Source organism: Corvus brachyrhynchos, unplaced genomic scaffold (genome assembly GCF_000691975.1).
Source record: "Corvus brachyrhynchos isolate BGI_N302 unplaced genomic scaffold, ASM69197v1 scaffold101, whole genome shotgun sequence".
Taxonomy (NCBI): Eukaryota; Metazoa; Chordata; class Aves; order Passeriformes; family Corvidae; genus Corvus; species Corvus brachyrhynchos.
The window spans coordinates 11,711,900-11,718,962 of NW_008237239.1; the positions used below are offsets into that span (position 1 = coordinate 11,711,900).

General features: G+C 40.1%; 1 protein-coding gene across 4 annotated transcripts in view; it reads left to right on the plus strand.

Moving 5' to 3' along the window:
* The first annotated feature begins 125 nt into the window (after positions 1-125).
* Positions 126-7,063, plus strand: part of ODF2L (outer dense fiber of sperm tails 2 like) — a 32,162-nt gene continuing 25,224 nt past the window's right edge. For all 4 annotated transcript variants that reach the window (XR_001860525.1, XM_017729957.1, XM_017729959.1 and 1 more), the window contains exon 1: positions 126-136. The gene's annotated coding sequence lies outside the window, so the exon portion shown is untranslated. The remainder of the gene's footprint in view (positions 137-7,063) is intronic.

The window sequence follows — 7,063 nt, forward strand, 5'->3', positions numbered from 1 at the left end:
GCGGGGGGTGCGGCGCGGGCCCCCCCCCCCCGCCAGCCCTGGGCTAGGGAGACTCTCGGAGCCGGCCGTGGCCTTTGCCGTAAAGAGTCCCTAGCAGGGTGGGCGGCACCGACAGAGCCCGCTCGGGCGGGCGGAGGTGGCCCCACGGGCACGTCTGTCCGCGCTCCACGCGTGAAAATCCTGCCCCTCCGAGGGACTGCGAACCGGCCTGTCCCGGGGACTGGCCCCCTCGGACGCGGCTCTGGGAGGACAAGTCCCGCTCCTGTTTCTTGTGTCCTGAGTTTTGTAAGTCAAACCTTGTCCTCACGAAAAACAGTTTTCGGATAGACCGTCGAAGTGTAAGCTGGGGATGAATTTTTAAGAAGTAGTGCAGAAAAAAAGGCTGTTTATTAAAAGATGTTTGGATAAACATTTGCTGAGATGCAACTAGGCAATAGCACCAAAACATGACAAAAAGTTTTTGGAGACCTTGAGTACAGTAGCAAAACTCAATAGCAGTAATCAAGCAAATTAGGGGAAAATAGTTCTACTTTTAGAAATTTCCATTATTTTAACATCTCTCATCATGATTTTTGAATGTTCAAGAAGAAAAGAAAGGACCTTTGACATGGCCAGGAATTAGAAAAACATTTACATTGTGGCGTCATTGGCAACAACTTAATATACCCAGCTTGAAAATGATCCTGATCATTCAGTTAAGTAATTTATGTCATAATCCAAATAGTAAGTAATGTGTGGCTGAATTTGATAAAGTCAGAGGAAATCCTATGGCATTATGACAAGAAGTGAATTCCAGAGAAGGGAAATAACTAACAATTAAAGCAATCTTGCTTACATGCCGGTCAGATTACAGGAATTAAAACCAAAACAAAACCCAGGCTGTGTAAAGTTCCTATTGTACCTTTTATCCTGATAAGAACAGGGCCTGAAAGGTATTGTGTGTGTTTCCTTTTCTCGAATCATTTTACCTTTTTCAGCTTGTATTGTCTTGCTTACACATCAGTATAAGTGTTTGCATATAAAAGCTATATGACAAGTTTGTTTCCATTTCCTAAACTTAGTGTTACTGGTATTTAGAAGTCCCACAAGTCTCTCTTTCAATGCTCAGTACTATATGGCCTGATAAATGCTGATTATAGTCATGTAAGTGCTGATTAAAATTTATTGTGATATCAATTTAGCATATGTAAAAAGAAATCACCATCAAAAAATTTTAATTGGAATGTACAGAAGCAATTATTTCACTTCATAACTTCCATTGGCGCTAAGTTCCAGCAGTTCCCGTTGATGGAGTTCTACAAGAAGAGATGCCAAACAACTGAAAGCAGTGGTGCCTGAGCTTGTAGCAGAAGCACTACCTCAGCTGCGATGATCCCCAGTGAAGCCCTGGATGTGTAGTATGTTCAGGCTGGAATGGACAGTCATCAAGTCAGTCTTAACTCTTCCCAAATCAAAATACTGCTAGTTCTTCCCTGAAGCTTGCAGCCTGCTGCTGCCCCTGACATGTGAGCCTCGCCTGCCAGAGAGGAAAGTGCTGCTTTCTGTTACATTGTCTGACATCCTTGGCACTGCTTTTCCTTCAGAAAATGGCTGGATGGAAGAGGAACAAGACTCCCACCTTTAACCTCCATGGGTTAGAGTGATCTTGTAGGATATTGGAAACCTACTTTTAGTTGCTCCTTTCCTGAGGAGCCCCAAACAGAGTAGTACTACTTCTTAGGAAAAACCCTTAAGTAGCTGGTACTTCCACCACTAGCAGATGGGCTGCTTGGCACATGTGGGGCACTGGATCTGGTGTTTCAGTTCTCACTTTTAATGTCCTTCCTCTTTCATGAGTGTTTAGTGGTCAATGTGACGGAGAGAAAGAAAATAACTCTTCAACTAGTGATTAGTACACTTATTCAAGAGGAAGATCTGTTCTACTGCATGATTATATACTTAATATAAAACTCAAGTTCAGATAATGTTTTTCCCATTTTGTACTTTAATGTATAAATAAATTCATTTAATGGATCACAACCTGGAAGTCCATGCTTTCCAAATTCTACAGTATTCTACTACTCTTAAAACACTACTGAGTTTCTCCCTTTCTTGACATTCCCTTTCTCTGCATGCTGTAGGCCTATTACATACTGTTCAGGACAAACTCTGGAAATATTTTTGGCATTCTAGAAGGTGTTAACAGCCGAATTTTGGAGACTACTGTTGCCATTTTAAGAAATTACTACATGCAGGCTTTCTGCCCTGTCTTTATTGGAAGCTTCAATAGCTGGCTCTAGTAGGAAATCAGGTCCCTCTCTACAACTACTATTCAGAGCCAAAAGCGTTGTCAGGGTTTTGGGCTTGGGATAAACTGATATATCTGGCTCAGGTAAGGAAAGCCGTACCTCAGCACACAGGCTTAATTAGAAGCCAGATACTGACACTGGGGGTGCTGAAGGTGAATTCAAAGCATGCACAGTGTGTAGAGATATACATCAATGCATTCTGATAAAATCAGTTGCAAGGGTTGAGGAGCTGTGTTGGAAGAACAGTATCAAACAGTAGCTGTCCTCAGAAGTGGGCTAGACAGCAGGACGGTCACTAGTAAAAGTACTGGAGCCATAAGATTGTCAGGCTCAAGAATTGTCTCAGGCTGAAAAAGAAATTAAAGCCTGCCATGAGCCCAATCTCTGAGAATTAAGAAGAGGGGGTGTGACCATTGTACCAGAAGATATGGTGAATGCCATACTTTGCCTACTGTCTGATCTTCAGCCTTTCTTGTAACATACCCCAAAAGAAGAAAGAACCTTTTGTAGCATTGTACTGCTGGATATAAACAGACCCTGAAACATCCCTTCCTATAAGTAGAAATAGAATTCATATGGAAAATCCAAACCAACCACCAACCAACCAAAATTATATTAATATAAAGGTTTATAGTATAATTAAAATAAAATATTTTTATGTAAAGAATAATAGCTTATAACTGAAATGATTCTCAGCTGGCTCCCAGTACTGCTTTCTGTCTGTACAGGAAGGTAGTGGTTGAACCAAAGGCTTTGGAGTCAAAGATTTGAAAAATCCCAGAAATGCCTTCATAAGTCAGTTTATATGCTGTGAAAACACTGTAAATTAAACAGACACACTCTGGTAGCACATCTAATCCCAATAATATAGTGCCCATGTTGGAATTCATACTTTTTAAGTTCTGTAATACACTGAGGTTTTATGGGTCGCATCTTGTGTCACTGTGTGTATATACACCTCTTCCCATTCATGATTATGTAACCGCAGCATATATTTGCATAATCTGTTTTCTATTAATACTTAACATATTTGTGTAATCATTTAATGCAGTTTAACAATGGGAAATTAATAGGCAATACATTCCTTCAATGTATTACTAGTCACAACCCTGCAGAACTCCAGCTGATACTTTGAAGAATAGTAGCAATCCTGGAACCAGATTTTCCAGATAAATGTGTGTAAATTTGATTTACCGTTTATTGATGTATTGAAAAGACATATGAAAAGGAGTAGAATCACTATAATAACCAAAACTTGTTTTACTAAAGTAGGTAAGGGCATTTGTGTGTGAGTCTATAGATTCTTTGCCAGCATTAACAACTGTAAGCTTAGCTTGATAATAACCAGGCAAAGATTATAAAATCAGTAGTGCCAGCTGCCTGGCCTGTGTACAATCAGGCTTTCATGAAAAATGTGGGGACTGGATTTGACAGAACCAGAAAGCAGCTGTTCTCAACAGCACACTTCCGCTCAGAAACTACAGAGATCTGAGGGAGAATTAATGCTCCTTTTCACATTAGTGCACCCTTTCAGTGGTCCTTGTGGCAGCTGTTGCTGTGCTTCCCTGAAACACTCAAACTGGAGTTGTACTAGGACTGCATGCAGCAACTGGCAAAACGTTCAGTAGACAAAAGTCCTGAGATTTCAGGGAACTGGACTAGGTATATCATGTGTGGTTTTCATGGTCTTTGTCCTTTGAATATCATACTTCCTGGAGCAGGAAGGATAATCATTTAGTCCCATACACCAGCTGTCTATCTTAGAAGAAGTTGGCTATCTTACACTTGGAGGAACTGGCCCCTGTGGAAATAGAAATAAATTTTTGGGGTTTCCTCGTTTAACTATGCAATGATAGTTTAATAACTGGAAGTTATTTGCAGCTTTACCACTTCCCTAATAGTGACTGGGAAAGTAGTTTCATCACATGGTACTACAGTTTCTCCACATGTGGCATAGGAATAATTGAACTTACCTCTTCATGGAACATCATGAAGTTTATGTAGGAAGCTGGAAGCTGAAATTATTTTAAGAACATTGGGAAGACCATATTGAGGAACACAGCTTTTATGGTTTTGACATCAACTATCACATCTTTTCTAGCTAGTTTGAGCTGGCATGTGGCAGTTGTATTGGCAACTGGGACTGCAGCACACATCGCTTTTGAACATACATACATGTATATGTGTATGCATGTATACACATAAACATGATAATGGAAATCAAACAGCCTTACCCTGTCATTTTACACCTGCTTGTCAGAAGACATGACAGAGCAAATTTTGTCTGTCTTTTGTAGAGGTGTTTTGGGAAGTGCTCAATCCTGCATTACTTGAACTGACTTCTTCAGAGCTTTTACTATGGACAGAGATCAGTGAACATGAGCTCCTGATTAAAACAAATCTTCCTCATTCTACTACAGTAAGAGTCAGTCTTAAGTACTAAATTGAACCTCCAACTTTTCATATTTGATTGTACTTTTAAATATGCATTTATATCAAGGTGAGAGCATCTCGAAAAGAGATGCTGTGATGGATTTTTGGAACATTTGGGAAAACTGAAAATGTAGTTGAAGCCCACTAGATGTCAGTGCCGCCGCACAATAGACTACTGCAGCTCTGCTCGCTAGGCAGGTAGGACTGTGTGTCCCAGAGTAATGGGTGAGTTGTCCTGGATCGCGGGAATTGTCTATGTAAGGTCTGTCGTATTTTTACATAACTCTGGGAAATAGTTACAGGAGCAATGATGCAACCTATTTATTCTGATTGTAGTTCCTATCAAAGAATTTGTATGCAGCAGAACTCCTTTATGGAATAAGAAGACTTATCAGAAGCAAACAAAAGGAGATATTTCTGAATGAAAGGACAGTCACTGAACTAAAAGCAATTAGAGGGAACTGGTACTAGCAAATAAAGCTTCATCTCTGACTCTTACGTCCAAAGGAGTCTTTCTCCTCTAAAATGTGTTAGCTGTTCTGGCTTCAATATGAACTGAAATTACAACATTGATTATTGCTTGGGAAAATGAAATTTTAGATTTGAAAACACAATATTTTGTCTCTGATGGATATCCACTTCTGTGTAAGCCAGCAAATGTCTAAAGATTGCTGGAGAAATTAAATCTGGTCAATCTTGCATGCACCAAGCAGAAGGAACAGTGTATTAAGAGGGTCACTGCAAATCTGCAGCTTTTGCAATAGCAGGCAATTGCCAAAATTAAACAATGAACAAAGAAACACACTGGAGTCATGAATTTCTGACATGGAAATGAAAGGTTCAATTATACCTTTAGAACAGATGAAGTCATGAACTGTGACAAACACTCAGCAGTGTTCCTGCAGCATCTAAAGAAGCTTCTCTCAAGCACATCTCTTTTAATAAGGCCTGTAATTATGTCATTGTGGAACTGTGCATCCTATATCCTTTAATTATTTTCCACTCTGTGGATTGTGCCACTGTCATTAAAATGTGGTTTTGAGGACTGAAACTTGTAATTCATTCTTTGTTTAGGAGGTACAGAGTGCAATGCTAATTATCATGCTAATTAGACCTCACTGCTGGATAGTGCTTGCTTTATTTTATAAACTATGACCAGATTTTTAGAAAATTGCAAAAATTTATTGCTTTCTTTTTAAAACAAGCCAATCTTATAACAAGTTCTAGGAAGCTAAAATTAAGAATTTTGTCTGAGGTGACTATGGGGCACCAAAGCCACAGCTCGTAACTGTGGTGATGAAGCAAAGGTCTGTCAGAAATCATGAATTCTCAATTCGAGACTGTGGGCCCTATAGAGAACAAAGCCTTAGGCCTTTTGCACATGCAAAGACAGAATCTCCTTTGGAATTCAGGTACAATCAGGCACTCACTCCAGAATGGATAATGGAATGATTTCATGTCTACTTGAATTTGAAAGGTTGAGATTTACCCTTTGATTTTTATTACCAGACACATATGTCTGTCTAGGTAATATTCTCCAAAGAGTGTATAAAGTGTGTAACTGCTCGCTGAAATTCCATTGTCAGCAACAGAACAAAATACACACTGGCATGTTTACAAAGGATGCCAAAGAATATGTTTGATTTTTGTTTTGATTGTTTCTGTCAAGCTGTTTTTTTTATGTAAGTTGCTGATGCTGATATTCACTCAGCATATTAAAAAGTAACATTTCTATCAGTATGATTTTTTTAAACAAAATGTGCAAATTATAATTATGTATGAGCATATGTGTCTATGTTTGTATCTACATATGCACCTGTACACATGATCATGTTTGTATCACATGATCACTCAGTTTTGCACAATTCATTATCTAAAAGTGATGTTTCCATACATCTAAGTGATCCTTCTGTATGTCTCTTGCAGTGTCTCAGATATTCTATGAATTGCCACCTCATCTGAACATGGATATTTAAAAATATGCGGCTTTTCTACAGTGTTTGACAATGTATTGCCAAAACAGCTTCACATACGGGCAAGTTACATGAAGACTTAGTGTTTAACCTCAGAAAAAAAAAAAAAATTAATGGAAACGCCCAGAAAGAAATAAGCCGTAGGATCTAAAGCTCCCCAGAGGTCTCCAGGATTTTTGTCCATCTGGGTCTGACAGTAACCTCCTGGGTGCGCACGGGCAGGTCACGGGCGAGTAAGGGGCACAGCCTTTTGAGGCACCTTTGCATCCCACCCGCACGCCCTCGTTCTCTCGGCAGGGCAGTGGGTGCTGGTGCTCGCGGGGAGCGCCGGGCAAGGCCGGCCCGGGGAGGCACCGCCGCCTCCCCTCG